Source organism: Hemitrygon akajei, chromosome 14 (genome assembly GCF_048418815.1).
Source record: "Hemitrygon akajei chromosome 14, sHemAka1.3, whole genome shotgun sequence".
NCBI classification, from domain to species: domain Eukaryota; kingdom Metazoa; phylum Chordata; class Chondrichthyes; order Myliobatiformes; family Dasyatidae; genus Hemitrygon; species Hemitrygon akajei.
The window spans coordinates 55,635,034-55,642,932 of NC_133137.1; the positions used below are offsets into that span (position 1 = coordinate 55,635,034).

Consider the following 7,899-nt stretch of genomic DNA (forward strand, 5'->3'; position numbering starts at 1 on the left):
AGATGCTGAAATCCGGAGCAACAAACTCCCGGAGAAGCTCAACTCTGTGTGTGTGTGTGTGTGTGGGGAGGGGGGTGGGGGTTGCGGAATATATTGTCGGTTTTTCACGTCGAAACCCTGTATCAGGAGTCAGTTGATAATTGTTGATAACGAAATGTCGACAACCCCTTTCCTCGCACAGATGCTATTCCACCCGTTGGGTTCCTCCAGCGGGTTGTTCGCTGCCCCAACAACTTCTGTTTTATTTGGCTTGTTTAATTGGGATGGCTTGATTCAGAGCAGAGGCTTCACTTCTCTAATGACCCTTAGAATCGTGGAACATGGACACTTCCCCACCTCCCCACGCCCCTGAGGTACGATAATTTCCCGCTCCCCTTTTCAGTCCCAAAGAGCGGCAGAACCCGGTAAACCAGTCTCCCAACCCCAACACTGCCTCCCTCCCCCCCCCCCCCGGAAATGACCAATCTCTGCCCCGTAGAGTCCGCTCCGAGAAACCGCCTCCTCCTCCACTGTCACGTATAGGAAACCAGGAGAGAAAGAGGGACGAATGGACTGGAATTCCGGTCCTAAGTGGAAGGAGAAGAGTCGAAGATCGGGGTTGGGGCGGATGTAAGGAAAGGGTAGCAGCAATGAAGTACTAAAGTGAGGCGAGAATAAATCCCATTCATTCACATGTTGTATTCGTCTGTGTTGTGAGGCTGAACCCAAGAGTCAAATCTCAGTCAGCTTTGCAGGGTCGCGACCGCCAAAGGAAGTCACAACCCATATTCACTCTCTTTCAATACGTGCAAAATAGACCGTCAGCACACGGTGAAATGAAGCACAGTTGGGGAAATGGGACTGGGGCGTTTGGGGCGAAGTGAACGGGGTTGTCGGTAGTTAACTGGGTCAAGTTGATTCACTACATTGAAAGGGGTTTGCTGAAAATATAATTGTAATATTGCATCTGCTGTAAAGGAGGCACCCTGGCTGAATTTTGACAGGGTAACAGGGTACAGATGGGCAGACACACGGACCCGTCACGACCTCAGGTCGTCGGTTGAGTATTCTGAGCTTTTTTTTGGCTTTTTTTTATTATCTGTGTTTTATTAATTAAAATTATCCGTATTGTTGTGTTTGGGTTTTATTATGTCTTATTGTTAAGTCTTCTCTGGTTTATATTTAAGTTACAATTGTCCCTTGATATTTCCAATTAATGCTCTGAGACTTTGCAGGTGTCCAATTAAGTATCCTTGGACTTTTTTCTCTTATTAGAATGACTGCTTGTAAGCTTGTTCTGAGAATGGACACGGATTCCTTCGTGCTCTGGAGTATATTTAAAGGGGCAGTGCTAACTCCTCCGTGTCTCGGTCCTTGCCTAGTGAAGTTCTGGTTGAGTTATTTAAGACCGTGTAAGTTCTGTTGTTTTGTCTCTTGTTAATAAAATTCCTAGCTTTGTTTAATCCTTCTGGGATCTCTGTGATTACGTGCTTGGGTCCAAAGATGCAGCGTGACACAGACAGATAGAACATAGATAGATCCTAGTAGGTGCCAGAACCATTGAAATCCATTATAGGCATATGGGAGTCAACCCAAATCAGAAACTGACTTCCATACAACAGCCTTAATCATGAGCTCTAAGCTCCCAGATGCTACTACACCTCTTCAAGTAAAGTTAGGCATGACAAATATTGTACACATAACTAAAGTGCAGTATTTAACATTTTACTCTAAGCATTCAGAGTAATTCTTCTCCCTCATCCATCTTAATGAATACACTCTGAATCAAACTGTGCCGAACACAAAGGTGACGACATCAATCACTTCCTTTCACTTTAAGGTACTTTACAAGGTTATCGCCTTCAGTGATAATGAGGACTTGAAGTCTATGATGAGGACTTTTAATCTTAAAATTAAAATGATGAACATAACTCTACAGGGGCATTGGGTGCTATCTGCCAAATTGGTATCCTAGTGGTGAAATTGATAGCTATTATGTGGTGCAGTGCAGAATGTGGTTCCTATTGAAATCATTTGCCTTATTTGCAGTACCAGCATTACTTTCTCTTCAGCTCTTTCGTTACTACATTGTCTTCTCCAATTCAGTAAGCTATTCTGATATTGCATGGTATTTCATCCACTAGGATCTTTGATTCCACTCAGTCAGAACTTATGGGGTAGAGATGCAACTCTACCAACTAAATCATATTGGATGGCAAGAACTATAATTTGCCTTTTGTACAATACCCTTTCCTTGGAAAATATCTCATGGCACCTCAGGGATAACATAAAAATACACAGACTTTGAAATATGAAGGAGATAGGAGCAACATAGTTAAGATGGTGATATTTATTTATTTAGTAATACAGTGCGGAACATGTCTTTCCAGCCCAACAAGCTGTACCACCCAGCAATCTATTCTAGTCTAATCACAGGACAATTTACCAATCAGTATATATTTTGACTGTGGGAAGAAACTGGAGCACCCATAGAAAACCCATGCAGTCAATGGGAGAACATACAAACTTCTTATAGGTGGTGCTAGAATTGAACTCCAAACTCTGACACCTCGAGCTTTCAAAGTGCCGTGCTTACCACTACAGTGTTGCTCTTAAGGAGAGCCTCAAAGAAAACACTTGTGGTGGAGACTGACAGGAACCTAGAAAGGACATTCCTGAATATGAGGTCCAGGTAAGAAAAGCCAAAGCTGTCAGTTTTTAAGAGGACAGAAAGTGGAAGAGACGAGAGATGTACAAAAGGCCAGTGTCGAAGAGCTGGTTGATGTGGGATTAGATGTGAACTTAGCAATTTCAGAGACAATAAAATTGTGGATAACATCGCCATTTCTACCTTTCCATCAATGAATCATAGGGTCAGAGCCATTTTTTGCCTCATGCTAAGACTTATAATTAATTACCATGGTAATCATTATTACCATCTAATTTTATTTGCCATGAAGCAACGTGATCCTGGGATTCTATTATCAGCCAGCAGAGGGCAGGGAATTGACTGCACGGACAGTTCTTGTTAGCAACAACTCTACTAGAGGAAGAATTAACTCTTTCTGAGCGATTTAAAGGAAAAATACTCAGACATTGCCTGTCAGCCCTGCCTCATTCCTTAGCAGAAATACCACAGACTATTGTTGGACTAATAGCTAGAGCAAAAAAATCCAAGATGCTGGATAAACTTAGCAAGTCAGGCAGCAACAATGGAGAGAACTGGAGTGTTAATGTTGCAAAGTCAAAGTAAACTTATTATTAAAGGATGTATATGTCTCCATTTACTACCTTGAGGTTCATTTTCTTGTAGGCATTTACAGGAAAATAAAGACATATAATAGAATTTGTGAAAAAACATGCATAAACAAAGACCGACAAACAACCAATGTGCAATAGAAGACAAAATGAGCAAATTAAAAAGTAAATAAATAAGTGAATTATAGAGAATATGAGTTGTGAAGTCCATGACAGTGAATCTATAGGTTGTAGAATCAGTTTACTCTTCATCTGGACTGTGTCCTAATATCCTGATACCTTGGGCAATCTCAATGAAATTCAACAGAGTGGCCGGTGTGAGGATGCTTCCCTTTCTGGGTGAATTTAGGATTCGGATATCTTGCCTCAGGCTAAAGGATCACTCTTCTCCAGTATTGCAATCCATCTGCAAGTGAATGGTGCTGTCTACCTATACTAGGTGTAGGCGTTAGTGCTGTAGGTCACATTGTAGCTTGGAGCAGGAACTTCTAAGGAAGAACAACAATCAAAGATCTGCTGCCACTGAACTCTGAGGAACTGAGTCCTGTTTATTTGCCTCTGCAACATTCTGTGGGTGTCTTGTATAAAGAGTAAACATAATTAGCACTGCTGATTTGTAAGAGTACTATTTGTTTGAAGACTCACTAAATATAAAGAAAGACTTGAACGAGTTTTATTGCACTTTCCACATTTTTTATGAATAAAATGTATATTTGAAATAAAAATGATCAGAGGGCTATAAATCTTAGGAATTATATAGGATAAATAATTATGTTACGCTGTGTCACTGAGTAATTTCAAGTCTGAGATAGACACATTTTGGACTACAGAAGAGCTAAAGGTCATAGAGATCAGACAGAAACGTGAATCAGATCAGCTACTACATTATTGAAAGGCAGGAGACTCTCAGCTGTTGTGTGGTCTACTCCAGTTCCAGTTTCTCATATTCTAATGTTTTAAAAAATGTTTGAACATCTCAAGAAGCTTTAATTCTGAAAGTAAACATATTAGTCATATTGTTTGATGTGACGGATGCACTCAGTGAAGCTCTCAAAGGATTCATGAAAGACTTGGCAGGGGACATTCACTCTCTGCAAAGTCTCTCAAATGCAGTCTCTGCTCATGGAAATTGTTTTCACTCCCACAGTAACAATTTTAATCATCAGATCCAACTGATGCAGTTTCCTTCTGTATGTGTAATAGGCTGAAACATCTACTCAATCTTTTCTCATGATATATCAAGTGCAGAAAACTGAAACTGTTCTGTCATTGTGTTTAATCCACACTCACTTACATTCCTTTTTTAAATTCCTTTTTAGAGTACGCACTTTATTATAAACTAACTTTTAACTTTCTCTGCTCTGCATAAGAAATCAAAGTTAAAGTCAAGTTCATTGTCATACGAATAAATACATGTATGCACAAGCACAATGTACAATTTACTTGCAACAGCATCAAAAGCATATCTTATCAAGCAAGCAAAATACAAATTAAATATTATACACAATTTTTACAAATAAGAACAATAGAAATAAAGTTTATTGTAGTGCAATAATGCTGCTATACTGAAGTAATGATTATTAATGTGTAGGTTGGTTCAAGAACTGAATACTTGAAGGGAGTGTCGGCCAGAAAGAATTAAAATTGGCAAAATCACTAGCTCAAAAGAGCCAGGGACAGTGGAAGCAGACAAACCAAATGTTTTTGTTCTTGCCATGTGATCAAAGGAATCGATGCTGCCATTTTATGAGGATGAGCTTGTGGTCACTATTTGGTGAACTGTTTTGTGAACTGATTCCTGCTCAGGGATAGCAGCTGAAAATGGGCACAATGAGGTTTCCACTGATGATCTGCTAAACTTACAATCATTTCCAAATAAGAAGCTGTTTTTTAGTTAGTTTATCATGGCAGGCCTGTGGAAAGAACAGCCTGTGACCTGAAGCAGCCTGAGCCCAGCTGGCTGACGTAGGTAAACTGCTTTGATTCAGTGAATACAAAGAAAGTGATGAGGCACAAGTCTGGTGGAGGAGCAATAAAATATAACTGCTTGTAGTCTTGGGCCATATGCAATAATAAGCTGACAGAGGTGAGCCAGATAAGGCTGAGCCAATAAAATCAAAATGCAATGATTTGATCTGAAAATAAAGAGGGATAAGAATGGAGGCTTTGGGAATAGAAAACTCTGGAGACCAACCATCGCAAAAGTGGCCGAATGTGTCATTGCTGATTAACAGGACTCTGAATACTTGCACTCATTTGTTGAACACACTTTACTTACTTGTGCACAAGGAGAAAGCCTGACCCTCTGTCACTAAGTTGTTCTGAAATCTGAGCTAAGAACTGCTATTTTTATACCAAATTAGCTAGTTGGATACAGATCCTGACCAAATGGTAACCTTGTGTATGTTCAAGTTCCTTATTTGCATGATCCATCCTCAATCACACTACAATAATATTGGTATTAATAGCCAATAGAATTGACACAGAAAATGATTAAAAAGTATCAGAATTGGTAAAGTAACTGATCAATAGTAAGTGTCACCCTAGAGTGCTTTGGTTGTATTCTTACCTTGTTTTGGTATGCCAAATGGCTCCAGTACCCTGCTGTGTAAAGAAAAGCTATGTTCTTCAAAGACCTTTCTTGTCTGTGCTGCCTGCATGCCATCATAAACTATCCTTGCCTGGACATGATCTTAACCCTTGCCTTGCTGCAACTTCCACAATCCCATGTCCGAAGGATAATGTTGCAATCAAGAGAAACACTGGGCCATCATGAACTCCTATTCCCAGGTGTTATCTTTTCTATTTTTGACTGCTCATAGAGGTTGAGGGAAACCTAGTAGGTATGCGCACAGACACCTGTTTTTACATGACATGAGTATTTGTCTTAAACTGAACCAATAAGTTTATCCTTTAATACAGATTTTCTCTGTGCCTAGCCAGTCATTATTGTTGCGGTTAATCATGAGGAACAGGAAGCAGCAGACCTTGAACGGGGGATAAGAATAGAAGAAAGAGAAGCTGGAGGCAGTCTTGTGTTGCACAGTGCCCGCTCCACCGTGCACTAAGATTATGGCACTTTATCACCTAATCACCCCATCTCTTTCATCCTTTCCATGATAAACATTTGTTAGACTTAGCATTACATATACTCAGCATAATTATACAAAACATTAAACTCATATTTCCTTTATTGCCACTGTCATGTTTCATCAGCTGTGAAGGGCTTCCTGGCCCCATGAATGTGCCATGTAAATACTTAAACTTTCTTCTTTATTAGGTGAGCAAGATTAGCATTCAGAGGTCATTTTTGACTTTTGAAGAGCATCATGCTGAATAATAAGGCAGATATGCTAACAATCATTCATACTAGTGTATTAACATGGCTACACTGCTACATGTTTTCCTGTTCTCATATGATAACCAGTGACCTAATCCCTGGTTTAATTGAAGAACAAACTGCATGAAGCTACATCAACTCAATTTCATTCACTTGGTTTATTTGCAAGGGGCCTGGTCTCTGTCACTGTCAGTTTGGTCGTCCCCTGCCAAAGGAAGAGACTCACTCAAAGGCTTAGAGACCTTCGGTGATGCTCTCCAGAACAGAAAGACAGTTTAATGTTGAGCTGAGTGCTGAGATTACTAAAGTACTCATGCCTCAATGGACAATAATCAAACTCTGAACATCATAGTTAAAACTCCAAATATTCCATAAAAGAAAGACATGTTTATACAGTAAAGTGTCTCTAACACCAACATCTCATCCCAATGCTTTTGAAAGTCTAAAATTAAACCTTAACTGCCCGATACAGGTGGGTTTGAATCAGATAATAAGTTACAAATTAAAAGCCCCGAGGAAGGCTCCAACCTGCTCCTTCATCTCAAACTATAGTAGAAGTTAAACGAGGAATCATCTAGCCTCAGTAGAATTAGTTATCTCAGCTCAACCTTAAACTATGCTTCTGCTTTGGTAAAGTCCTTCAGGACACCCGTTTTGGGTTTCTTGCATGGAGATTTCAGTAATTCAAATACTAGTAGTTCATTTTAAGTTATTCTATGTTTTAAAAAAGAGCTATTGGAAACCGGGCAGGTGAGGGAAGGGTGGAAGGACTGAACCCATGGGGTATGTGATTTTACAACCACAATTGAGGGAGGGTAGTGCAGATATACTCGACAAGTTAATCAGTAGTCCCTGCTCTACCCCATATCATACCTATTGGCTACTATCTCTATCTCATCTATCAGCAATCCTCAGTGCCAGCGCTCCATCACATTACCATAAAGCACATCCCTCCATCCAATCGCTATCATCATAATTCTAAATAATCTTTTGTTCCATGCAACCATCCCAGACAGTCCCATTGATGGAAATTCTCCTACCAGCAAGCAAGATTCGTTCCCCTCCTACCAACGATCTTTTCATCAAATCACTTCCATCCTGGATCTACCTGGTCTTCTGAGCAGTGGCCTTATATTATGGGCTTTCCCATGGAACAGACTGATGCTTGTCAATCAAGCTGCCTGTGAGGAACCAACAAAATCAATTTGAAAGGGGATATCCAACTGAAAGCACCATCCAAAAGGAATCATATCACTGAGGAGAATCTACTTCTCCTCAGTATTACACAAGCAAAATAAGGTAAGATACCGCTGCGTTCCCAG

At 40.1% G+C, this 7,899-nt stretch overlaps 1 pseudogene; it reads left to right on the top strand.

The window, feature by feature from the left end:
- LOC140738598 (ATP-sensitive inward rectifier potassium channel 8 pseudogene) overlaps window positions 1-7,691 on the top strand; it is a 35,601-nt pseudogene extending 27,910 nt beyond the window's left edge.
- Window positions 7,692-7,899: the final 208 nt, after the last annotated feature.